Raw genomic sequence first — 25,678 nt, 5'->3', positions numbered from 1 at the left:
CCCATTGTCACCACAGATACGCACGGCAAGACATACATCAAGTGTTCTCAAATCTTTAAAGACTCAATCTGATAAGATTACTCCAAGGGGAAAACTCAATTCATTACAAGAGAGTAGAGGGGGAGAAGAAACATAAGATCCAACTATAATAGCAAAGCTCACGATACATCAAGATCATATCACCTCAAGAACACGAGAGAGAGAGATCAAACACATAGCTACTGGTACATACCCTCAGCCCCGAGGGTGAACTACTCCCTCCTTGTCATGGAGAGCGCCGGGATGATGAAGATGGCCACCGGTGATGAGTTCCCCCTCCGGCAGGGCGCCGGAACGGGCTCCCGAGAGGTTTTTGGTTGCTCTAGGGGTTTGCGGCGGTGGAACTCCCGATCTATCTTCTGTTCTGGAAGTTTTAGGGTACGTAGGTATATATGGGTGCAAGGGGTACATCGGTGGAGCTACGGGGGCCCCACGAGGCAGGGGGCGCGCCCTAGGGGGGTGGGCGCGCCCCCACCCTTGTGAGCACCTCCCGTATCTTCTGACGTGGAGTCCAAGTCCATCAGGTGGGTTTCCTTCCAAAAATAACTTCTCCAGTTGATTTCGTTCCGTTTTGACTTCGTCTGATATTCCTTTTCCTCGAAACACTGAAATAGGCATAAAACAACAAATCTGGGCTGGGCCTCTGGTTAATAGGTTAGTCCCAAAAATAATATAGAAGTGGATAAGAAAGCCCAATATTGCCTAAAACAGTAGATAATATAGCATGGAGCAATCAAAAATTATAGATACGTTGGAGACGTATCATGCCTCTCCTATGATGCGTGAGTAGTTCTTTGTAGACCTACGGGTCTGTAGTTAGTATCTAGATGGCTTCATCTCTCTCTCTCTCTCTCTCTCTCTCTCTCTCTCTCTCTCTTGATTATCAATACAATGGTCTGTTGGAGATCCATATGATGTAAGTCTTTTTGCGGTGTGTTTGTTGGGATCCGATGAACTTTGAGTTTATGATCAGATCTATGTTTTTATCCATGAAAGTTATTTGAGTTTTCTTTGATCTCTTATATGCATGATTGCTTATAGCCTCGTATTTCTTCTCCGTTATTTGGGTTTTGTTTGGCCAACTTGATCTATTTATCTTGCAATGGGAAGAGGTGCTTTATAGTGGGTTCGATCTTACGGTGCCTGATCCCAGTGACAGAAGGGGAACCGACACATATGTATCATTGCTACTAAGGATAACAAGATGAGATCTATATCTCTGCAATAGATAAACAGAGCTCTTCTACATTATGTCATCGTTCTTATTGCATTAGTCCGTTCTCTCATGAACTTAATACACTAGATGCATGCTGGATAGCGGTCGATGTGTGGAGTAATAGTAGGAGATGCAGACAGGACACGGTCTACTAATCTTGGACGTGATGCCTATATAATGATCATTGCCTGGACATCGTCAAGATTATTTGAAGTTCTATCAATTTCCCAATAGTAATTGTTTTCCCACCGTTTGCTATTTTTCTCGAGAGAACCCACTAGTGAAATCTATGGCCCCTGGGTCTCTTTTCATCATATTTTCCTTTGCAATCTATTTTCCTTTGCATTTATTTTCAGATTTATTAAACCAAAAATACAAAAATACCTTGCTGCAATTTATTTGTTCCGCGATCATTTATCCTATCTACCACTTTTACCTCACGTTATTTGCCTATCTTGAGGCGCCCTACCCGAAAGGGATTGACAACCCCTTTAACACGTCAGGTTGCGAGTATTTGTTATTTGTGTGCAGGTTTTGTTTACGTGGTGTGAGGAGGCTCTCCTACTGGTTTGATAATCTTGGTCTCATCACTGAGGGAAATACCTACCGTCGCTATACTGCATCATCCCTTCCTCTTTGGGGAAATACCAGCGTAGTTCTAGCAGACATCACCTTTTTCCTTAAAGTCTATTTAGACAGACACAGACTGAGGGTATTCTAGGCATCCATGCTCCTGCAAATGCTAAGATTCGAGATGTCAGTTGCTTGTCTTCAAGCCTCAACCTTATTATGACTCGTACTAGGGCAATCGGGTTTAAGTTAAGCACGAACAACTTAGTTTTCCACTTCTCTTCCGACACAAGCTTCTTTGCCAAGCCTTCGCCATCAACTGGAACTCCAGTAAGAAAGGCAAGGGGCGCGATGGCAAGGCAATCTCAAATCATAATGGGAGTTTTAGGTTTATTTAGATAGATTCGCCTTTGGGGTTGTTACAACATCGGTTCTTCTAGAAGGAGCTCTTAGTACGGTGGATGCATCGAATGCAAGCTGTAAGGAAGAATAATTCTCTTAGCAGAAAAGAATGAAATTCAATTAGTCCCACACTTCCGTAGGAATCAAAGAGTACACAAGCACATTCATTTAATGGGAAAGCTTTCCTTGGCTAGGCCCCTATGAAGAAAGATGCCAATTCCCAAAAGCAGTAACAATAGCAATAGTAGTAGGAGTAGCATTAGGAATTAAGACGTCAGGCCTCATTCATCAAAGTAGCAGTTCTTAGGGGCTGAAAAGGAGCCCAGGTTCCCCGCAACAAGCTTTGAAAGGAAGAAGACACGAAGGCAGGAGTTACACTTAGCCTTTGCTCCTCTTTGATAGAAGTAGCTCTTTTGTTTGCCAGAATGGCTTGTTAGCAAGAAAATGCCTTCTTAGGAAGTGAAGAAGAATACGCCTACTTGAGAATGCCCTCTTGTTGTTCTCGAAAGGTGGGAAGAGGAGGAAGAGAATATAGAAAAAGTGCCGACATTCAAGTATACTATAGATGTTCCAGAACTACTAAAGGGAAGTTCTAGTAGAAAGGACAACTAAGTGAAAGGCCTTCTTAGAAAGGCGGAGTGACAGGTAATGCCCTATTTCCTAACAGTGAAAGCTAAGATCAGACAAGAAAGAAGCTAAAGGCTAGGCAAAGAAGACGAGGGAGAAATCGTAGGTGAAAACGTTGGGTTACCAACTCTGGTGGGTTCTCACACCAAAGTTCCTTTGTTTCGGGCAAGCCCAATTACAAACAAAAGAGAAGGTCGGTCCCGTACTCAAACCAAATCAGAAGGGTGGTACTTACTTGGATGGAAGAATCCCAGGTCAGTCCCATAACCGAACAAAGGCTAGACCGAAGGTCCCCTCCCACGGGTTAGGTGCTTAGCTGAAGGTGGAAGGCGAAGCCAAGGTGAGAGCAAGGGTTGAAAGACAATATAGAAGAATTCCATCTCCCCTATTTGTTCCATGCTCAACGGTTGGTCAAGTTGAGATGAACTACGGGAATCTATATATGGACTTCAAGGTCAATCAACCCATGCAAGGAAACTCGACAGAATTTGTTTTTTTATGGATTCAAGCAAATAATGAGAAGTATGGCTTGGCTAGGGAAGTTGTAGTAGTGGCAGAGGTCGAGCTTTGAGATGAGAAGAGGACTGAGTCGTCTAGCTTTTATTCCAAAATCACGTATCACCGATCAGCTTATTCGAGAGGAGCTGCTTGCCTTGTCCACTTCAATAAGGAAGACTCCATCCATCTAACCCATATCCATTGGAACGAAAAGCAAGTGGTAAAGTCACCCTTTGGCTAAAAAAATGATTTGTATGCGTGGCGCAACACACACCTCTGCAAAAGAAGAGAAAGAACGGAAAGAAGCATGCCCACAAGACGACAAATGGATTGAATATCCTTTACTTTCGTCACCGGTGCTATTGAATCCGCATTTATAAGAAAGAACTCCAGGACTGAATTGCTTTGAGTGGGGCTTGCCCATTAATTAGATCACCTGAGTAAGCCAAGAAAGACGAAAGTGATCGATGTATGTGACAAAGAGAACTTATGAACATGAAAGCTAGCCTATTCCCTAAATATTTTAGGAAGCGAAGAAGACAGAAAAAAGTTCGGTAATCTTCTCCCTTTGGTAGGCATTTACCCAAGGCATTGATATTATGAGTCTCTCGATTATACGTGAAATAGGGAGTTCAAGGTCTTATTCGTCTTTCTTGGCCTATGTGAATATGAGCCAATTCCGGGAAGTGAATAATTATCTATTGAAAGTGCAAGTTGATGTTCCTAATATGAAAGTGAAAGTGGAGTAAAATCTGGATATGAAGGTTCAAGTCCAGTTCCAATCTAGATATAAAAGTGTTGTTCAATCATCGAAAGTGATCTCTCTTTTGTTTTTCTCTTTTAGTCCGCTTTTCTTTTTTCTTTCTTTGGAGTCGGGTTCTTAAGACAGGACTGGAAATCGGGTTTTCTGAATATCTCTCTTCCCGAGAAGTAAGTTTTTTCGAGATCGAAAGAGTACCCTCGAGAGACTAGACTGATAGTAATAGTAGTATGCCTTCAGTTGAGGAGAATTGTTCACAAGCAGTGGTTATGAGCTCTTTCTTGTGGAGGCCCAAAATAGGTAATTCCTTCACTTCAGTTGCACTAGTGGATTGAATAACCTTTTCTTTAGTTCTAACAAAGTGCATGTGTTTTTGGTTAATAAAAACATGAGTTTCGATAGGCTGGAGGAAAGATACTATAAGTAGGACAAAGAAAGACCCACTAAGAGACCGGAACTCAATACGATTCAACCAATCAAAATTGCTTTGCTAAAGATACCCGTTCAGCTGTTCCTTTACCGGCAACAACTATGGAATAACAACCTTCGCTTTGCTTTCGCATCGGATCTCGGCATTAGCAAATCTTAAAATAGAGTAGATCCCAGGGCGTACCTAATGGTTTCATTGATTTGAATGGATTGATCCGTTGTACCATTGTAGGAATCCTCATCCGATGTATGAATCCCGTGGAGGAAGTGGGAAAACAAATCCAATTATTTGATTTTGATAGGAGCGGTGTCGGTATTGAGGGTTACTCTATCTCTTGAGTCATGAAGTTAATACAAGCGAGGATTGATTTTAGTTATTCATATAAGAAATAAGAGGAATAAATAATCTCAGGGAAGACAGGCTTTCCCGCTCTCGGCACATCTGCGCTAGGGATTCTTCTCTACCTTCTTGCATTGAGATGCCATCAACTCTTTCCTGGGAACTCATGTCAATACGTTGGCTATGGAAAAGCAAGCTATAGCAGATCGTTGAGTATAGAGAAAAAGGAATGGGGTTTCATTAGCTCTCTGCGCACATCCAGTATAATACCTTTGCGAGCGCCTACGGAAAGGGGTGCCGTGTTCTCTTTACAATGGGGGTGATCCAGGTTTCCAAAAGACAAGTTGGTTGTATCTTTTTCTATTGGCAATCCCCAATCTGTTGCTTGTTCGTTACGAACAAAAGAAGCCGATACTAGAAGAGGTGTTTATCCAACGGAGGTTCGTATCTCTTCCATGTGAGACCAGCAACCTCAGATCATCCCGGACTTATGTGCTAGAATAGCTTCGTTATGAGTTGAAGCAGCCTCAGCTACTATTCCTACTAAGGAGGAGTCGCCTTTTTCAATCCCCTCCCATTTGCAATTCCATGTTGATGTAATGACTGTAGAGTATTGGCAAGAAAACATTACATGCAGGTCCTAGCCTACATTCGTTGGTGGTTGACTACCGGGAGGGCAGAATAGCAACAGTGAGGAAGCATACCACCCAAAGTAAGACGTGACAACCTTCTTCGTCTCCAAAAGCCCCTTTTAGTCTGTCTGGCCTTAGGAGAAATGATACATAATCGCATCTTCTCCCCCTTTCTCGTATCTCCACGGAAGTAAGTACTGGTATGATCGGAACTAGTATTTAGATATATGTGACCGTCTAGAAGTTTGACTCCGTTGATGGTATACGGAACTTCCTTCCTGCGAAAGGTCGAGTTCATAAATCAAGCTTGTGGAAAAAGTGAGTACCGATATTTGATGGTGATGGTGAGGATGACTAACCTCGCTCTTGCAATCATGAATATTTTCTAGATACTATAGGCATATACCTTCTTCCGAAGGGTCCCCGTCCTATCTTTTCTGCCTTCCGCTCTGGAATCGACTATTGGTGGGTTGTAATGTGAACCTATGGATCTCAATGAACAACTTCGATAAAAGGATGGGCAAGAAAGACAACACGTGTTGACCCAAAGCCCTAGTTCATACACAATCATAATGTTGGTCAACCATCCGAACCGGGATTCCTGTTATTCATACGAAGGAACAAGAAAAGAAGTATGGGATAAATGGTTTTTGAGTTGGGCATGATGAAAGCGGGTATAATGGGATTACTTAGAAGCTATTATGTCCTGTCTTGGCTTTAACAATAAGCTTGTGCAACTGATGACTCCCTCCATCCCTGGCATCACCAAGACTAATGGATAAGGTTTTGTTGCATCTTAATCTAACTGCATGCGGAGCTCAGCTCCTAAGAAATTAATAAGAAATATCTAGTTTTGTTTCATAAGTGGCGAGCCAAGGAATAAGGATACCGCCCCCTGATCTGTATTTCAAAAGAAGATTCAACGCTGCAAGAAATATAATTATGCATAGATTGACTTGTAAAGAAAGACGAACCGAACAGTGCTAAGCAAAGAAAAATTCTCTTATTTCTATGCTTGATTCAATCTCTACTCATCTACTTTTAGTTCTACTTTCTGTATACGAAGTATGAGCTTTTTGAGCTGTTCAGTTCTCGCTATGTCATTTATTGGGTTTTAGTGCATTCACTCAATTCTCTGTGAAGTCCATGGACATGTTGTGGTTCATTGCAGAGAACAACCATCACATGGATCAAGCTATAAGGAATCACCCGCGAGCGAGGGCAAGTCTCAATTACGGTAGGAATGGAATACACCAATCATAACTCTGGTTTGGTCCCTAGTTCCCTAAGTAGTTAGTGAAACTTCCAGCTGGACTGACTGGATTTAGAGCTTAATGCTCCTATCTTTGAACTATAATCTTAGCGCTTATTTCATGAAGATAGCTACTTTAGTTGATACAAGAATGCCTACTTTGGACCAATAGGATCTAGTCCTACTTGAATGCCAATCCAATCTCTTTCCCAACAAGAATTCCTAATCCCTAAATCCAAGCAAGGCATGATTGTTAGTCAGGATAACCAGCTTATGTACCGCATTAAGAAGTACCGACTATGATTTTTCCGCTTCTTGATCAATAGGACCTACTTCTCTGGTAAAGTAACCTTCAAGACGGGTTTGGAAACTTAGGCATACAACATAAAAAAGTTCAGAAACCTCCGTCTTTTGGTCATATTTTATTCGATGAAATGTGGGAATGACTAAGAAAAGTTAGGCGAAACAGATATGCATGCACCATAGAGGTTTATCCACCATAGGTTTGTACACAAGAATAGTAGTCACAGCGAGGGATGCACATAAATCAGATCTCTGCTGGTATAAGTGATAGGTTTTGGAAACAATATAATGAATGTAATGCACAGAAGGAATAGAACTAAATGGAAAGTCGCTGATAGGGAATCACCTTCCAATCCATTTAAAGAAAAAGTTCCATAAAAGTGGATGAAAATGAGATTCCAAATAAGTGCAATAACTTCATTATCAAATGCCAGGATTATACCATTACAACTTGTGATTAGTTTACGGTATGGACTATTGAACAAGTAGTTTTACGGTGATAACAATAAGAAGAAACAGTTTCCACTAATGAGCGGAGGTAGCCGTCACTCAGTAATTCATGTTATCTCACTACTAAAGTCATCCCTACCCCCTTCCTGCTGGCTACCGAGTTCAGAGAAGTCTGTAAGATCTTTCTCTTTTTTCATTTTCCGCCACCTCCTGCGTCTTTCTATTTAACGTCTTTAATTCGGCATTAGCTTTGTTAGAGAAAGCCATGCGTGAATGATACGTCTCCAGCGTATCTATAATTTTTGATTGCTCCATGCTACTTTATCTACTGTTTTAGGCAATATTGGGCTTTATTATCCACTTTTATATTATTTTTGGGACTAACCTATTAACCGGAGGCCCAGCCCAGATTTGCTGTTTTATGCCTATTTCAGTGTTTCGAGGAAAAGGAATATCAAACGGAGTCAAAACGGAACGAAATCAACTGGAGAAGTTATTTTTGGAAGGAAAGCAACCCAGGGAACTTGGAGTGCATGTCACGGGAGATACGGGCTACCCACGAGGGTGGGGGGCGCCCCCCCGGGCGCGCCCCCTACCTCGTGGGGCCCCCGTAGCTCCACCGACGTACCCCCTGCACCCATATATACCTACGTATCGTAAAACTGCCAAAATAGAAGATAGATCGGGAGTTCCGCCGCCGCAAGCCTCTGTAGCCACCAAAAACCTCTCGGGAGCCCGTTCTGGCACCCTGCCGGAGGGGGATCCCATCACCGGTGGCCATGTTCATCATCCCGACGCTATCCATGACGAGGAGGGAGTAGTTCACCCTCGGGGCTAAGGGTATGTACCAGTAGCTATGTATTTGATCTCTCTCTCTCGTGTTCTCTCTCGTGTTCCTCTAGGGCACGATCTTGATGTATCCCGAGCTTTGCTATTGTAGTTGGATCTTATGATGTTTCTCCCCCTCTACTCTCTTGTGATGAATTGAGTTTCCCCTTTTGAGTTATCTTATCGGATTGAGTCTTTTATGAGAACACTTGATGTATGTCTTGCCGTGATTATCTGTGGTGACAATGGGATATCATGTGCCACTTGATGTATGTTAAAGTGATCAACTTGCGGGTTTCGTGACATTGGGAACCTATGCATAGGGGTTGGCACACGTTCTTGACTCTCCGATAGAAACTTTGAGGCACTCTTTGAAGTACTTTGTGTTGGTTGGATGAATCTGAGATTGTGTGATGCATATCGTATAATCATGCCCACAGATACTTGAGGTGACAATGAAGTATCTAGGTGACATTAGGGTTTTGGTTGATTTGTATCTTAAGGTGTTATTCTAGTACACACTCTTTTATAGATCGATCCGAAAGAATAACTTTGAGGTGGTTTCGTACCCTACCATAATCTCTACGTTTGTTCTCTGCTATCAGTGGCTTTGGAGTGACTCTTTGTTGCATGTTGAGGGCTTGTTATATGATCTATCTATGTTATTATTGTTGAGAGAACTTGAACTAGTTAAAGTATGAACCCTAGGCCTTGTTTCCTATCATTGCAATACCGTTTACGCTCACTTTTACCACTTGTTACCTTGCTGTTTTTATATTTTCAGTTTACAAAAACCTATATCTACTATCTATTTTGCACTTGTATCACCATCTCTTCGTCGAACTAGTGCACCTATACAATTTACCATTGTATTGGGTGTGTTGGGGACACAAGAGACTTTTTGTTATTTGGTTGCAGGGTTGTTTGAGAGAGACCATCTTCATCCTACGCCTCCCACGGATTGATAAACCTTAGGTCATCCACTTGAGGGCAATTTGCTACTGTCCTACAAACCTGTGCACTTGCAGGCCCAACAACGTCTACAAGAAGAAGGTTGTGTAGTAGACATCAAGCTCTTTTCTGGCGCCGTTGCCAGGGAGGTTAGCGCTTGAAGGTATATCTTTAGATCTTGCAATCGAATCTTTTTGTTTCTTGTTTTAGCACTAGTTTAGTTTATAAAAGAAAATTACAAAAAATGGAATTAAGGATGCCTCATATGCTTCATCTTTTTAATATCTTTCGTGAGTATGATGGGAAGGAAAATTGTGCTCAAGTACTAGAAGAATAATTACATAGAATGCTTGGCATAAAATATGTGAATCATGAGCATGATTGCAATGTTGTTAGTATGAATTCCTTGAATATCCATGATGCTAATGATATGCAAAGCCACAAGCTTGGGGAAGCTATGTTTGATGAAGATGATATTTTTTGTCCCCCAAGCTTTGATGAGCAAATTTACTATGATGAAAGCATGCCTCCTATCTATGATGATTATTGTGATGATACGTATGCCATAAAGAAGAAGTTTGCTTATGTGGAGAGTAGTAAATTTTCTATGCTAGTAGATCATGAAAAGAATGCTTTAGGTGCTGGTTACATTGTTGAATTCATTCATGATGCTACTGAAAATTATTACGAGGGAGGAACATATGCTTGTAGGAATTGCAATAATATCAAGTTTCCTATCTATGTGCTTCAAGTTTTGAAGCTATGCTTGTTTTACCTTCCTATGCTAGTTGATTATCGTTCCCAAAAGTTGTTTGCTCACAAAATCCCTATGCATAGGAAGTGGGTTAGACTTAAATGTGCTAGTCATATGCTTCATGATGCTCCCATTATGTTTCAATTCTTATCTTTTATGTGAGCATCATTGTCATCATCATGCCTAGCTAGAAAGGCATTAAAGAAAAGCGCTTGTTGGGAGACAACCCAATACTTATTCTTACTGTTTTTGTGTGTTCACATGATTATGCTACTGTAGTAATCATGTTTTGTAGCTTTTGTTTCAATAAAGTGCCAAGTAAGACCTTTAGGATGGCTTACGGTGATAGTTGTGTTAATCCTGCTGAAAATCAGAAACTTTTGCACCCAGTAAATTAGTTTTGCTAATTCACAGGAACATGATTCTGATCTGATTCTTTTTGCTATGGATTGGTACACGAATTGCTTAGGACTTCCTAATTTCGTAGGATTTGTGGAGTTCCAGAAGTACACGTTTGATACAGATTACTATAGACTGTTCTGTTTTTGACAGATTCTGTTTTCTGTTTGTTGTTTGCTTATTTTGATGAATCTATGAGTAGTATCGGAGGGTATGAACCATAGATAAGTTGGAGTACAGTATATATTACACCAATATGAATTTATAATGAGTTAATTACAGTACCAATGTGGTGGTTTTGTTTTCTTTTACTAACGGAGCTTACGAGTTTTCTGTTGAGTTTTGTGTTGTGGAGTTTTCAAGTTTTGGGTAAAGATTCGATGGACTATGGAATAAGGAGTGGCAAGAGCCTAAGCTTGGGAATGCCCAAGGCACCCCAAGGTAATATTCAAGAATAGCCAAAAGCCTCTTTCGTCTTCGTTCATTGGTAACTTTACTTGGAGCTATATTTTATTCACCACATGATATTTTTTTTGCTTGGAGCGTCATTTTCTTTTGTTAGTATTTGCTTGCTGTTATTTAGAATAGTGTTTTGCATCTTTAGTTTCAATAAGAAAGCCAAGGATAGCCTTTGCCATGCTTATTTTGCTAGTATACATGTTGCTGTTTGAAAAACAGAAAGTTTACCGCTGTTGCAAAAGTTCCCTAGAAAAGTCAGAGAGTGATATAATGTTGAATCCTTTTGCATATTGAGCTATGATAAATTTATTACAGTGGGAATTTTAGTTCATAATTTTTGGAGTCAGGGAAGTATTGATACTCTTGCATTCTTTACAGACTGTACTGTTTTGGCAGATTGCTGTTATGGTTGCATTGTTTGCATATGTTTGCTTGATTAATGATTCTATTTGAGGATAGGAGTATTAAATATGCAGAGGCTTATGCAATGTTGAATAATTATTTAAGTGATTTGTTACAGTAGAAAATGATAAGGTTTCGCATTGGTTTATACTAACCTATCTCACGAGTTCTTGTTGAGTTTGTTGTGAATGAAGCTTTTTGATAAAAAGAGAAACCATGATATGAGAGGAATTAAGGAGACACAAAAGTTCAAGCTTGGGGATGCCCAAGGCACCCCAAGATAATATTTCAAGAAGTATCAAGCATCTAAGCTTGGGGATGCCCCGGTAGGCATCCCACCTTTCTTCTTCAATAACTATCGGTTAGTATCGGTTGAGCCTAAGTTTTTGCTTCTTCACATGAGTTGTGCTATCCTTGCAATGTAGTTTCCTTTAGCTTTGCTTGCTGTTTGAATAAATTATCAAGATCTGAAATTCTTAAATGAGAGAGAGTCTTCGCATAGTTGCATAATTATTCGACTACTCATTGATCTTCACTTATATCTTTCGGAGTAGTTTGTCATTTGCTCTAGTGCTTCACTTATATCTTTTAGAGCATGGTGGTAGTTTTATTTTGAAGAAATAGATGAACTCTCATGCTTCACTTATATTATTTTGGGAGTCTTAAATAGCATGGTAATTTGCTTAATATTAATATACTTGGTATTCAAGATATATGAAACTTTCTTTTGAGTGTGTTGAATACTAAGATAAGTTTGATGCTTGATAATTGTTTTGAGATATGGAGGTGATAATATCAAATTCGTGCTAGTTGAGTAATTGTGAATTTGAGAAATGCTTGTGTTGAAGTTGGCAAGTCCCGTAGCATGCACGTATGGTTAAAGTTGTGTAACAAATTTGAAACATGAAGTGTACCTGGCTTGTGCATCCTTATGAGTGGCGGTCAGGGACGAGCGATGGTCTTTTCCTACCAATCTATCCCCCTAGGAGCATGCGCGTAGTACTTGAATTTTTGATGGCTTCTAAATTTTTGCAATAAGTATATGAGTTCTTTTGACTAATGTTGAGTCCATGGATTATAAGCACTCTCACGTTTCCGCCTTTGCTAGCCTCTTCGGTACCGTGCATTGCCCTTTCTCACCTTGAGAGTTGGTGCAAACTTCGCCGGTGCATCCAAACCCCGTGATACGATACACTCTATCACACATAAACCTCCTTATATCTTCCTCAAAACAGCCACCATACCTACCTATCATGGCATTTCCATAGCCATTCCGAGATATATTGCCATGCAACTTCCATTATCATCATCATGACATACATTACTTTTGTCATATTGCCATCGCATGATCATGTAGTTGACATCATATTTGTGGCAAAGCCACCATGCATTATTTTTCATACATGTCACTCTTGATTCATTGCACCATCCCGGTACACCATCGGAGGCATTCATATAGAGTCATACTTTGTTCTAAGTATCAAGTTGTAATCGTTGAGTTGTAAGAAAAAAAATAAAAGTGTGATGATCATCATTATTAGAGCATTGTCCAAAGTGAGGAAAGGATGATGGAGACTATGATTCCCCCACAAGTCGGGATGAGACTCCGGACGAAAAAAAAGGGAGGCCAAAAAAAAGAGAAAGGCCCCGCAAAAAAATTAGAGAAAAAGAGAGAAGGGACAATGCTACTATCCTTTTACCACACTTGTGCTTCAAAGTAGCACCAAGATCTTCATGATAGTGAGTCTCATAAGTTGTCTTTTTATACTAGTGTGATTTTTTCATTATAGAACTTGGCTTGTATATTCCAATGATGGGCTTCCTCAAAATGCCCTAGGTCTTCGTGAGCAAGCGAGTTGGATGCACACCCACTAGTTTTCTTTTGTTCAGCATTCATAGCTCTAGTGCATCCGTTGCATGGCAATCCCTACTCCTCATGTTGACATCAATTGATGGGCATCTCCATAGCCCGTTGATTAACCTCGTCAATGTGAGACTTTCTCCTTTTTTGTCTTCTCCACACAATCCCCATCATCATATTCTATTCCACCCATAGTGCTATATCCATGGCTCGCGCTCATGTATTGCGTGAAGGTTGAAAAAGTTTGAGATTATTTGAGTATGAAACAATTTCTTGGCTTGTCATCGGGGGTATAGAATTTGGGAACATCTTTGTGTGATGAAAATGAAGCATAGCCTAGCTATATGATTTTGTAGGGATGAACTTTCTTTTGCCATGTTATTTTGAGAAGACATGATTGCTTTGATTAGTATGCTTGAAGTATTATTATTTTTATGTAAATATGAACTTTTGTCTTGAATCTTTCGGATCTGAATATTCATATCACAAGTAAGAAGAATTACATTGAAATTATGCCAAAGTATCACTCCGCATCAAAAATTCTTTTTTATCGTTTACCTACTCGAGGACGAGCAGGAATTAAGCTTGGGGATGCTTGATACGTCTCCAACGTATCTATAATTTTTGATTGCTCCATGCTACTTTATCTACTGTTTTAGGAAATATTGGGCTTTATTATACACTTTTATATTATTTTTGGGACTAACCTATTAACCGGAGGCCCAGCCCAGATTTGTTGTTTTATGCCTATTTCAGTGTTTCGAGGAAAAGGAATATCAGAGGGAGTCAAAACGGAACGAAATCAACTGGAGAAGTTATTTTTGGAAGGAAAGTGATGACCCACAAGTATAGGGGATCTATCGTAGTCCTTTCGATAAGTAAGAGTGTCGAACCCAACGAGGAGCAGAAGGAAATGATAAGCGGCTTTCAGCAAGGTATTCTCTGCAAGTACTGAAATAAGTGATAACAGATAGTTTTGTGATAAGATAATTGGTAACGAGTAACAAGTAACAAAAGTAAATAAAGTGCAACAAGGTGGCCCAATCCTTTTTGTAGCAAAGGACAAGCCTGGACAAACTCTTATAATAGGAAAAGCGCTCCCGAGGACACATGGGAATATCGTCAAGCTAGTTTTCATCACGCTCATATGATTCGCGTTCGGTACCTTGATAATTTGATATGTGGGTGGACCGGTGCTTGGGTACTGCCCTTACTTGGACAAGCATCCCACTTATGATTAACCTCTATTGCAAGCATCCGCAACTACAACAAAAGTATTAAGGTAAACCTAACCATAGCATGAAACACATGGATCCAAATCAGCCCCTTATGAAGCAACACATAAACTAGGGTTTAAGCTTCTGTCACTCTAGCAACCCATCATCTACTTATTACTTCCCAATGCCTTCCTCTAGGACCAAATAATGGTGAAGTGTTATGTAGTCAACGTTCACATAACACCACTAGAGGTTAGACAACATACATCTTATCAAAATATCGAACGAATACCAAAGTCACATGACTACTAATAGCAAGACTTCTCCCTTGTCCTCAGGAACAAACGTAACTACTCACAAAGCATATTCATGTTCATAATCAGAGGGGTAATATTGTGCATAAAGGATCTAAACATATGATCTTCCACCAAATAAACCAACTAGCATCAACTACAAGGAGTAATCAACACTACTAGTAACCTACTAGCACCAATCTCGGACTTGGAGACAAGAATTGGATACAAGAGATGAACTAGGGTTTGGAGATGAGATGGTGCTGGTGAAGATGTTGATGGAGATTGCCCTCTCCCGATGAGAGGAGCGTTGGTGATGATGATGGTGATGATTTCCCCCTCCCGAAGGGAAGTGTCCCCGGCAGAACAGCTCTGCCGGAGCCCTAGATTGGTTCCGCCTCATGGCGGCGGAGTCTCGTCCCGAAAGGTTGCTTCTTATTTTTTTCTCATCGAAAGACTTCATATAGGAGAAGATGGGCGTCGGAGAGCCACCAGGGGGCCCACGAGGTAGGGGGCACGCCCCTACCCTCGTGAGCAGGGTTTGGGCCCCTGGCCTTCATCTTTGGCGACGATTTTTCTTTATTTATTTTAAGATATTCTGTGGAGTTTCAGGACTTTTGGAGTTGCGCAGAATAGGTCTCCAATATTTGCTCTTTTTCCAGCCAGAATTCCAGCTGCCGGCATTCCCCCTCTTCATGGTAAACCTTGTAAGATAAGAGAGAATAGCCATAAGTATTGTGACGTATCATGAAATAACAGCCCATAATGCGATAAATGTCGATATAAAAGCATGATGCAAAATGGACGTATCAGAAAGCAACCCAGGGAACTTGGAGTGCATGTCAGGGGAGATACGTGCTACCCACGAGGGTGGGGGGCGTGCCCCCCCGGGCGCGCCCCCTACCTCGTGGGGCCCCCGTAGCTCCACCGACGTACCCCCTGCACCCATATATACCTATGTATCGTAAAACTTCCAGAACAGAAGATAGATCGGGAGTTCCGCTGCCGCAAGCCTCTGTAGCAACCAAAAACCTCTCGGGAGCCCGTTCCGGCACCCTGCCGGAGGGGGATCCCATCACCGGTGGCCATCTTCATCATCCCGGCGCTATCCATGACGAGGAGGGAGTAGTTCACCCTCGGGGATGAGGGTATGTACCAGTAGCTATGTGTTTGATCTCTCTCTCTCTCGTGTTCTCTCTCGTGTTCCTCTAGGGCACGATCTTGATGTATCCCGAGCTTTGCTATTGTAGATGGATCTTATGATGTTTCTCCCCCTCTACTCTCTTGTGATGAATTGAGTTTCCCCTTTTGAGTTATCTTATCGGATTGAGTCTTTTATGAGAACACTTGATGTATGTCTTGCCGTGATTATCTGTGGTGACAATGGGATATCATGTGCCACTTGATGTATGTTAAGGTGATCAACTTGCGGGTTTCGTGACATTGGGAACCTATGCATAGGGGTTGGCACATGTTCTTGACTCTCCGGTAGAAACTTTGGGGCACTCTTTGAAGTACTTTGTGTTGGTTGGATGAATCTGAGATTGTGTGATGCATATCGTATAATCATGCCCACAGATACTTGAGGTGACAATGGAGTATCTAGGTGACATTAGGGTTTTGGTTGATTTGTATCTTAAGGTGTTATTCTAGTACACACACTTTTATAGATCGATCCGAAAGAATAACTTTGAGGTGGTTTCGTACCCTACCATAATCTCTACGTTTGTTCTCCGCTATCAGTGGCTTTGGAGTGACTCTTTGTTGCATGTTGAGGGCTTGTTATATGATCTATCTATGTTATTATTGTTGAGAGAACTTGCACTAGTTAAAGTATGAACCCTAGGCCTTGTTTCCTATCATTGCAATACCGTTTACGCTCACTTTTACCACTTGTTACCTTGCTGTTTTTATATTTTCAGTTTACAAAAACCTATATCTACTATCTATTTTGCACTTGTATCACCATCTCTTCGTCGAACTAGTGCACCTATACAATTTACCATTGTATTGGGTGTGTTGGGGACACAAGAGACTTTTTGTTATTTGGTTGCAGGGTTGTTTGAGAGAGACCATCTTCATCCTACGCCTCCCACGGATTGATAAACCTTAGGTCATCCACTTGAGGGAAATTTGCTACTGTCCTACAAACCTGTGCACTTGCAGGCCCAACAACGTCTACAAGAAGAAGGTTGTGTAGTAGACATCAGTGAACTACAAAGCATGGGATCCTGAACACCACGAAAGAAAACATACTACTTTTCAATAAGGCCCGACTTTAGAGAGGAGAGACATGAACTTGTTTTAGGCGTAGAAAAGGCATACAGTATGAAAGATTGACTAAAAAGAGGTAGGGAATGGTCTTGCTGCTAAGGTAGAAGAGACCTATGTTGGAGCAAGCTAAAGATCCCACTTTATATCATCGATTTCAGGGCTTGCTTTGCTATAAAGTGGGATCGATGACTGTTGGAGCAAAGCAAGTCATCAAGCAAGAAACATACTGTCGCCGTAAATGAAAACACAAACATTAGTAACTAACAGAGCTTTCCTATTCTAACTATTTCCCTATAAACCATGATTGATATACCAATCAAAAAAGACTTCTGAAAATAAACTATTCTATTGATTTATGCCCATGCTTTTTCTTCTGTTTTTGTACGCAGAAGGATGTCTAGGAGGAATAGATCACTGAGGTTAAGGATGAGAAGGTGAAAAGTGAAGATAGAGAATAGATGCCATGAACAAGTGTATCAATTCAAGAGTTAAGGAATACTACTGGGAAGATTGGGCATTGGGTTCATCTTTTTATTGACCATCCCTTTTCAACACATATCTTTTAGTATACGTCTTTTTTAGTTGCTTAAAGATTTCAGATATTGCTTTTTCTGTTATAGGAAGTGTTGTGTTCCCCTTTAGGGTGTTTGTTAGTGGCGTCACCCGATAGGGTGTGTGCCCGGAAGAGAGAAGAAAAACATGTTGCTTGCTATTTTTGGTTGAAGAGCTATTTTTTCCTATCGAACAGGAATTTCGAGGGATGTTTTTTGTTGTCGATTTGTAGCAATAGAAAGATAATGGAAGTGATTGAATAAGTTGGGTCGTGAGAATGGAAGTTGAGTCATGTTGATACTAGATCCATGTCTTGATTATTCGACTTTTCCATTCCAGTGCACAATACTATGCATTCCATTCCAAAGAGCGGTTTCAATGGGTTGATATGATTTCCACTTTGATGGTCCTAAGTTGGCATTCTTTGCAGATAACTTCCATCTCGCCATAGACGAAAAGTACCCAATTTCATGCCAAGAGACCATGTAAGGGTTGTACGACCCATCCATATGATAAAAAGACTCACAATCCTAAGAGTAATTGGTTCCTTCTCTATCATTAATTAAGGACTGGCTTGCTTCAAGAGAAAGGAAATCTGAATTCCATAGTCATCTTCCTCACAAGCTGGAACAACTAAAGGTGTAGGTTGGAAACATACTTTTTTCCGTTGGATTATGCTCCAGAGAATGGAATAGTAAGACGCGCTCCTGAGAGGCGGCATTAGTTTATGGTTCGAAAGCACGAGTCACTCCATCCAGCTATACTTGCATTGATACAGACGATTTGAGCCTTTGAATTTACTTACTACAAAACAAGCTATGTTCTCCTATATATTTCCTTGGGCTCGCTTTGCAAAAGAAAAACAAACTACTCCTCTTGATGTGGTCAGAGCGAAGTACTAATAGGCACAAAAACAACAGGAATATCTTTCATTAATTTCATCTGTATGGTATGACACGACCTCTTTTTGCTCCCCATTTTGTTGGAACTGATGCCTCTGTCTACCGTCCTAAAAAGAAGGTCTCATGCTTGTAAACTAGCATATATCTTGCACAGAATTAACCTTCCTTCAGTCACAACGAGAAGCACTATCGGGGCTGAACGAATAGAAAACACAATCAACACTTTATATCAAAGTCAACTAACGTTTATCATATAGAGAGGAATCTTCATTCTAATTTGATTAGCCAACCCTCCCTTGAGTCGTATGCCTTCTGATAACTCTCCTATGCTGGTTACTTTTCTTTCAAATGTTACGTCATTGCAGGTCCTCGCCCTTCAGGTTGAAGGAGATGTGTACTCGACTTCCTTTAAGTAAGTGGTGGCCCATAATAGTAGAGATGTATAACAACAATAGCTTAACCAAAGGGATAGACTTGAACTCTTCCACACCCCCTTGCCAGAGGTTTTAAGAGAACAACCTTTTGGGGATACCAATTCCACCCATTCGCAGCAAAGGAACTAGCACTTTCTTAAGCTTTCCATCGTTCTTGCTTATTCCCCTTACTTGAATGATATAGATCGGAAATTGGAAGATGGTCATCCATAGTTATCTGGTTGAAAATACCCTCCCTTAATCATCAAAACGTTGGAAGCAACTTGAGATATCTTTTGGGAAGAGAGAATAACTATAGATGCTCGATATGCATATTGATCAATCGATCTCTGCGTCCTGCCAGTTCGCTAAGTAGACTCACTCTACCGAGAGGCAGAAGAAGTTCAAGCCGATAAGGGGAAGTGCTGAGAAAAATCTCTCTCTTATCTAAATATAAGAGCACGATTTATCTCTATGCACACAGAAAAAGGGGATCTTGTGGTGATGGAAATGGTACGTATGTGGACCACTTTGGCTCCGCCCAAAATCCCCTAAGCCGACTATCTCCTGGCATAACCAAAGCATTTCCTCGCCCGAGGTCTGCTCAAAGCTAACTTGAATCCGAACAGCTTACTACTTCTACGAAACCTTCACTAGCTTGTGTATCCTTGTAAGGTCGCGGACCCGGCGTAAGAATGAGAAACGTGAGTCTAGCATGACATAAACCCAAACCCCGACACTTTTGATACTTCTCATCTCAAGACAAGTCATAGAAGAGGTAAGGCGCTATAGCCAGTGAAGGAACGGGAAAGAAGAATCAGTGGAATTGGCCAATAATTTATACCACTACGATTTTGAATAATCGCTAATAGCTGACACCAATGGGATATTTTTGGACCCTAAGGCTCACGTTGACTCTGTCCTTTATTGAATAGCCAAGTCATCGTGAGTAAGCGTACGATCCATCACACAAACGTCCCTAAACCTCAGTAAGCCTTTCTAGATGATGCATTTCCCTTCTTATCTATCAATGTATTCATCTGAGGCCACAGGCAGGTATATATCTACGAGTGGTTTATATAAAGGAGGGTCCTGATAAGAATGTTGTTCGGAAAAGGCAAAACAAGTTGTGTTGACTGAGGCTCAGAATACGTTCTTGCACCACTCCTTTCAAACACACATACCCTTTCTTCTCACAAATGTGAAATTCCGGAACTCGGTGTGTAATTGTTGCAACAACGATAGGGACTCTGCCGAGGGCTCCCCAGTAGGTTCTAGTCTCTCTTTATACCGTGACCGGAGCATGGCGTAATGGGATGTGTGGTATGTTGATCAAGGAGGTGTTGCATTGGCTGTAGCTGCAAGAGGTCTTGAGACAGAAATTATGCCATTATTGCTTCTTTCATTTAAAAACTTGAGTCGGTTCTATCTAGCTAAGTTATTCAATAAAGTAGATCGAAGTGTGTGATGCTTGTGAGTTTGGAAACTACTATATATGATATTTATAACAATACTTGATACTTGATTTATGACTTCCTCTACCTAGACCCACTCCTACTTTGAATTTAACTTAACGGAGCGGTGGATCCAATAAAAAGTGACTACATTCCAATCCTACTTACCAGAATAAATAGTTGTATGGCATTCGAACCCCACCTTCATGGTTGTATTCTAATTAGCTGGAAATGTATGACCTAAGCTTCTCAACAGGCATTCACTCAACAGAGCACTTAATGAGTTTTCTAATGGCTTGAAAGACTACTATGTTTCTTTTAAGCTTAGTTGCAAAAGAAAAGAAAAGGGGAATGCGGGTCCATTTCACAACACTTATGATGATAAAGAAAAGTAACTCCCATCCGCATGAGAGGCATCGCTACCGGGACGGGCCTCGATTCCTTTCCTTGTCTCCATTCCGATTGATTCGCTTCTTCGCACGAGCACTTGGTTCGTCCCTTACTATAACCATCCCACTCAATCTTTTACACCGATGTTTCGTACTCTCTCAACAGGTCATCATAAGAAAATACTGTCAATATTTCCGAAATGAGAGAAGGAGGGAAGGTGTGCTATAACTAAATGCTGAAAAATGCAAGATTAGCGCTAAGAAGCAACCCAAGTTTAAGTACTAGCGTCCCACCCCCAACGTACTTGTACTTCAAAATACTCACCCCCACTTGCTCGCCTCAGCCAGACATGGCTTATGTAGTGGTCGGCATTCCTACATGCTCTGACTGATCCCCACTGGAGATTATATGAGGGGTCTTGGAAACTGTCGTGACGCTTTGGTGACGAAGGTCACCGGGGTGACTATGGAAGGATTTCGTGCTAGTCTCTAACTCCCTCCAACTCAATCAATATCAAGAACATGTCATGAGCATGGGTTTTGGTTAGGCTTGGTTGAGTTTGTAAGAAAAGATAGTAGGTTGAGGGGCTTCATTGATTAGTAAACCTACAGTGCTGGAAAGGTCGGGACCGTGGGCGTTCGTCTCCACTTTGCTGGCCGATAAGATCACTGAGATTGACCAGCCAGCTGGGTAGGTTTGGCTATTCCTTTCTATTGAAAAGAAGTCAGCTGTCTGCGCGAGTCACCTTCCTTAGGCTCTGAGTCACCTTCTTCTAAGCTCCGCTGGACGACACGACATTCTCGTTCTATAGGACGGTCGTACTTGTGATGGTTCCCCAGGATCCAATAAATCCACTTAGGTCTACGTTGCCAAGATATTGTTCTATGGAAGCGGGTGGGCTGCTTTTTAGAAGTTCGGCCCGGTTTTTCATTAAAAAAACAAAAAGGGGGAGGGATTGACCTTTCTAACGCATATTCTGGCATACCAGCATGGCCCCGCTGATTTGTTTTTGATCGGAGCATCAAGGAGCGCAACTCGGTTCTACTTGACTAAGCCCCGTGCTTGTCCAAGGAGGGAGTTTGCTTTACCCAACTCCCCTTTTTGATAACAAGCCAAAAACCTCCGACCAGACATTCATGAGTTTTGAATGAAGAATGAAGAGTGCCCTGCCCCTCTTTTCCCCCTAAATCTTGGATTTGGAAGTTGGTAAATACCCACCCCCTTGTTTAAGTCAGAATGAGCCCCCGAGACATTGGCTTCCGCCAACAGTGAACTATTAAGGATCGCATTCCACACATATTCTACATTATAGCCTGCAACTAATTCAGCTTCTGCTTCTGGGAGATCAGACAGAGCTCGATTAGTTTCTACTAGACGAGGAATAAGGAACATAACAAATACGAGGAACAAGGGAATACCGGACCATATCTGCTTTTGCGCCATGACAATCTCACTCGAATTACAAGGACCTACACATATTAGTACAGTATACCGGGGTCCCCGGCCAGAACCACACGTGCAAGTTTCCCTACATGTGGCTCATCCGTGCTTTTATCCGAGGCACTGATGACCCACAAGTGTAGAGGATCTATCGTAGGCCTTTTAATAAGTAAGAGTGTCGAACCCAACGAGGAGCAAAAGGAAATGATAAGCGGTTTTCAGTAAGGTTTTCTCTGCAAGCACTGAAATTGTAGGTAAAAGATAGTTTTGTGATAAGATAAATAGTAACGAGCAAAAAGTAAATAAAGTAAATAAAGTGCAGCAAGGTGGCCCAATCCTTTATGTAGCAAAGGATAAGCCTGGACAAATTCTAATAATGAAGAAGGAGCTCCCGAGGACACATTGGGAATTATCGTCAAGCTAGTTTTCATCACGTTCATAAGATTCGCGTTCGATACATTGATAATTTGATATGTGGGTGGACCGGTACTTGGGTACCGCCCTAACTTGGACAAGTATCCCACTTATGATTAACCCCTATTGCAAGCATCCGCAACTACAAAAAGGAGTATTAAAGTAAACCTAACCACAACATTAAACATATGGGTCCATATCAACCCCTAACGAAGCAACGCATAAACTAGGGTTTAAGCTTCTGTCACTCTAGCAACCCATCATCTACTTATTACTCCCCATGCCTTCCTCTAGGCCCAAATAATGGTGAAGTGTCATGTAGTCGACATTCACATAACACCACTAGAGGAAAAGACAACATACATCTCATCAAAATATCGAACGAATACCAAATTCACATGACTACTAATAGCAAGACTTCACCCATGTTCTCAGGAACAAACGTAACTACTCACAAAGCATATTCATGTTCATAATCAGAGGAGTAATAATATGCATAAAGGATCTGAACATATGATCTTCCACCAAGTAAACCAATTAGCATCAACTACAAGGAGTAATCAACACTACTAGCAACCCACAGGTACCAATTTGTGGTTTTGATACAAGATTGGATACAAGAGATGAACTAGGCTTTTGAGATGAGATGGTGCTGGTGAAGATGTTGATGGAGACTGACCCCCTCCCGATGAGAGGATCATTGGTGATGACTTCCCCCTCCTGGAGGGAAGTGTCCCCGGCAGAATAGCTCCGCCAGAGCCCTAGATTGATTCCGCCAAGGTTCCGCCTTGTGGCGGTGGAGTTTCGTCCCGTAAGCTTGCCCACGATTTTTTCTAGGGTAAAAGTGATGATATAGCAGAAGATGGACGCCGGAGGCCCACTAGGGGGCCCAGGAGATAGGGGGCCACGCCCTATAGGGGGGCGCACCCCCCTGTCTCCTGGACAAAGTGTGGGCCACCTGGCCTATTTCTTTCGCTCATAAATTCTTATTAAATCCAAAAGGTTGTTTCGTGGAGTTTCAGGACTTTTGGAGTTGTGCAGAATAGGTTTCCAACGTTTTCTCCTTTTCCAGCTAGAATTCCAGCTGCCGGCATCCCCCTCTTCATGGTAAACCTTGTAAAATAAGAGAGAATAGCCATAAGTATTGAGATATAATGTGTAATAACAGCCCATAATGCAATAAATATTCTGATAAAAGCATGATGCAAAATGGACGTATCAACTCCCCCAAGCTTAGACCTCGCTTGTCCTCAAGCGGAAACCAAAATCAAAAAATATGTCCACATGTTTAGAGATAGAGGTGTCGATAAAAATAAAATACGGACATGAGGGCATCATGTGGATGATGTGGTGCTAGTTGACGATAGTCGGACGGGGGTAAATAGGAAGTTAGAGTTATGGAGACAAACCTTGGAATCGAAAGGGTTTAGGCTTAGTAGAACTAAAACCGAGTACATGATGTGCGGTTTCAGTACTACTAGGTGTGAGGAGGAGGAGGTTAGCCTTGATGGCCAGGTGGTACCTCGGAAGGACACCTTTTGGTATTTGGGGTCAATGTTGCATGAGGATGGGGGTATTGATGAAGATGTGAACCATCGAATCAAAGTCGGATGGATGAAGTGGTGCCAAGCTTCTGGCATTCTCTGTGACAAGAGAGTGCCACAAAAGCTAAAAGGCAAGTTCTACAGGACGGCGGTTCGACCTGCAATGTTGTATGGCGCGGAGTGTTGGCCGACTAAAAGGCGACATGTTCAACAGTTAGATGTGGCGGAGATGCGTATGTTGAGATGGATGTGTGGCCATACGAGGAAGGATCGAGTACGGAATGATGATATACGAGATAGAGTTGGGGTAGCACCAATTGAGGAGAAGCTTGTCCAACATCGTCTGAGATGGTTTGGGCATATTCAGCGCAGGCCTCCAGAAGCTCCAGTGCATAGCGGACGGCTAAAGCGTGCGGAGAATGTCAAGAGAGGGCGGGGTCGACCGAATTTGACATGGGAGGAGTCCGTTAAGAGAGACCTGAAGGATTGGAGTATCGACAAAGAGCCAGCTATGGACAGGGGTGCGTGGAAGCTTGCTATCCATGTGCCAGAGCCTTGAGTTGGTTGCGAGATCTTATGGGTTTCACCTCTAGCCTACCCCAACTTGTTTGGGACTAAAGGCTTTGTTGTTGTTGTTGTTGTTGGACATGAGGGCATCATGATCATTCTAATAACAGCAACATATATGGATTTTGTCATATGATTTCCTGTGCTCAAGTAATAAGCAATTCACAATGTCAAGTATGGTTCAAAAACTTCATTGGGAACTAACAAACTATAATCTCAGTCATTGAAGCAATTGCAATTTACCGTAATATCAGAAAGAGTCAATAATAGAGCTTTTCAGCAAGCTCACATACTCAACTATCTCGTAGTCTCCTATAATTGCTAACACTCACGCAATACTTGTGGTTATAGAGTTTCAGCTGGACACTGAGAAAGATAGGGGCTTATTGTGTTGCCTCCCAATGTATTCACCTTTAGGTGATGTCAACAATAATAGCCCATGCTAACTTACATCCAATTGGATATATATATATATATATATATATATATATATATATATATATATATATATATATATATATATATATATATCATGATCTTTCAAACACGAGGAGCTTGCCAAAGGATAAAATGAAAAAGGGAAAGGTGAGGATCACCTTGACTCAAGCATAAAGTAAAACACATAAAGTAGAAGATAGGCCCTTCGCAGAGGGAAGCAGAGGTTGTCATGCACTTTTAGGGTTGATGCACGAAATCTTAATGCAAAAGAACATCACTTTATATTGCCCCTTTTATGTGGACCTTTATTATGCAGTCTGTCGCTTTTATTACTTCCACAACAAGTTCGTACAAAGTTTATTTTCTCTGCACTAATAAGTCATACATATTTAGAGAGCAATTTTTATTGCTTGCACCAATGACAACTTACTTGAAGGATCTTACTCAATCCATAGGTAGGTATGGTGGACTCTCATGGCAAAACTGGGTTTAAGGATACTTGGAAGCACAAGTAGTATCTCTACTTGGTGCAAGGAATTTGGCTAGCAAGAGGGGGAAAGGCAAGCTCAACATGTTTGGAAGGTCAATGACAATATACTTTAACTGAA

Source organism: Triticum dicoccoides, chromosome 6B (genome assembly GCF_002162155.2).
Source record: "Triticum dicoccoides isolate Atlit2015 ecotype Zavitan chromosome 6B, WEW_v2.0, whole genome shotgun sequence".
Taxonomy (NCBI): Eukaryota; Viridiplantae; Streptophyta; class Magnoliopsida; order Poales; family Poaceae; genus Triticum; species Triticum dicoccoides.
This window is presented reverse-complemented; position numbering follows the sequence as displayed.